Raw genomic sequence first — 2500 nt, 5'->3', positions numbered from 1 at the left:
CCGGGGCATACCGACCCCTATTGGGGCACACGTGTGCATATCGGGGCATACCGGGCCTATCGGGGCACACGCGTACATACCGGGGCATACCGAGCCCTACTGGGGCACACGTGCGCATATCGGGGCGTACCAAGCCTATCGGGGCATACGCATGTATCCCAAGGCATACCGAGTCTATCCGGGCATACGCGTTCATACCGGGGCGTAACGGGCCTATCGGGGCATACTTGGGCATATCCGGGCAAAAAATGCCCAAAACTTGCGCAACCTTGGCAACCGTGGTCCATTCCTCTCTATATGCCTAGCCTTGCCAACCGTGGTCCATTCCTCACTATATGCCATGGCCTTGTGCCCATGGTCTTCCCAAGACAGCGTCCAAGGCCCCCGGAAGGCCAAGGGAGCCCAACCCAGCAATGCCCTGCTATGGCAAGCCAAGGCCAAGCATTCCGGTGCCTATCCGGGCAAAAATGCAATTCCTCTCTATATGCCTAGCCTTGGCAACCGTGGTCCATTCCCCACCATATGCCATGGCCTTGTGCCCATGGTCTTCCCAAGACAGTGTCCAAGGCGCCCGGAAGGCCAAGGGAGCCCAACCCAGCAATGCCCTGCTTTGGCAAGCCAAGGCCAAGCATTCCGGTGCCTAACCTTGGCAACCGTGGTCCTTTCCTCACCATATGCCATGGCCTTGTGCCCATGGTCTTCGCAAGACATCGTCCAAGGCGCCCAAAAGGCCAAGGGAGCCCAACCCAGCAATGCCTTGCTAGGACAAGCCAAGGCCAAGCATTCCGGTGCCTATCCGGGCAAAAACGCCCAAAGCATGCCCATTCCTTAGCCTATCCAGGCAAAAACGCCCAAAATCTGCACATTCTAGTGCCTATCCGGGCAAAAACGCCCACCAGCATGCCACCCTCCTATAGGGTTTGCGCAACCAACCAGCCTAACCACCAGTGGCAACCAAAGGTGCTGTTAGCGACGACTTCTGAAGACGCAACGAGACGCGACGTGTTTGCGCCCAGACGCGACGAGACGATGCGGGATCTGCGCCCAAGAATGCCTAGACCCGTCGACTTGATGCGGGATCAGCTCGCCCAAGCATGCCTAGTGTGCAAGGCCTGTGTGCAAGGCTAGTGTCCAAGGCTAGTGTGCAAGGCTCATGTGGAACGCTAGTGCGCAAGGCTAGTGCCCAAGGCTTGTGTGCCAGGCCCGTGTGCAAGGCTAGTGTCCAGGGCTTGTGTGCATTGCTTGAGTGCAAGGCTTGTGTGCATTGCTCGAGTGCATGGCTTGTGTGCAAGGGTTGTGCGCAAGGCTAGTGTGCGGGGCTTGTGCGCATGGCTAATGTGCACGGCTTGTGTGCATGGCTACCGTGCAAGGCTAGTTTGCATGGCTAGGGTGCAAGGCTCGCATGCGAGGCTAGTGTGCAAGGCTGCGTGCAAGGGAAGCGTGCAGGGCGAGTGTGCGAGGCCACTGTGCACGGCGCCAGCACTAGCGAGCCATCATCCGCGTTGCCATGGCTCGCTTGGCCTTGGCTTGCCAGGCCCCGACACGAGCAATCGCGCATTTTCTTTGCAACCGACCATCAATGCCGCCCAACGGGGCCAGCACGAGCAGTCATCCGCGGTCCCCTGGCCCTGCGCACGTTTGTCTTTGAAACCGAGCATCAATGCCACAGAAAGTGCCGGGGCGCCAGCTGGAGCCATCATCCGACGTGCCATGGCTCGCTTGGCCTTGGCTTGCCGGGCCCCGACACGAGCAATCGCGCATTTTCTTTGCAACCGACCATCAATGCCGCCCAACGGGGCCAGCACGAGCAGTCATCCGCGGTCCCCTGGCACTGCGCACGTTTGTCTTTGAAACCGAGCATCAATGCCACAGAAAGTGCCGGGGCGCCAGCTGGAGCCATCATCCGACGTGCCATGGCTCTGGTCCCATGGTCTTCGCAACCGAGCATTCGTGACACCCGCGGGGCCAGGACACCAACCCTTCCGACACGAGCATTCGCGCATGTTCTTTGGCCACACAACGGCGCCAGCACGAGCAAAATCATCCGCGGTGCGGTGGCCTTGCACGGCCTTTTGTCTTTGGAACCAACCATCAGTGCCACGGGAAGTGCCGGAGTCCCGGCATCCGCGGTGCCAAGTCATTGCGCCCTTGGTCTCTGCAGCGGGGCATGCCGGGCACTCCCAACCATTGCAAGCAAGCAAGCAAGCAAGAAAGAAAGTAAGTAAGTAAGTAAGTATTACATATAGGGGCGGGACATGCGGGGAGATCTGCGAAACGTGCATTACGGGGCACACGCGTACCTACCGGGGCATACCGACCCCTATTGGGGCACACGTGTGCATATCGGGGCATACCGGGCCTATCGGGGCACACGCGTACATACCGGGGCATACCGAGCCCTACTGGGGCACACGTGCGCATATCGGGGCGTACCAAGCCTATCGGGGCATACGCATGTATCCCAAGGCATACCGAGTCTATCCGGGCATACGCGTTCATA

Source organism: Tasmannia lanceolata, unplaced genomic scaffold (genome assembly GCF_043159265.1).
Source record: "Tasmannia lanceolata isolate RefF3 unplaced genomic scaffold, GAP_Taslan_0.1 ptg000209c, whole genome shotgun sequence".
NCBI classification, from domain to species: Eukaryota; Viridiplantae; Streptophyta; class Magnoliopsida; order Canellales; family Winteraceae; genus Tasmannia; species Tasmannia lanceolata.
Note: the sequence above shows the minus strand (reverse complement) of the source record.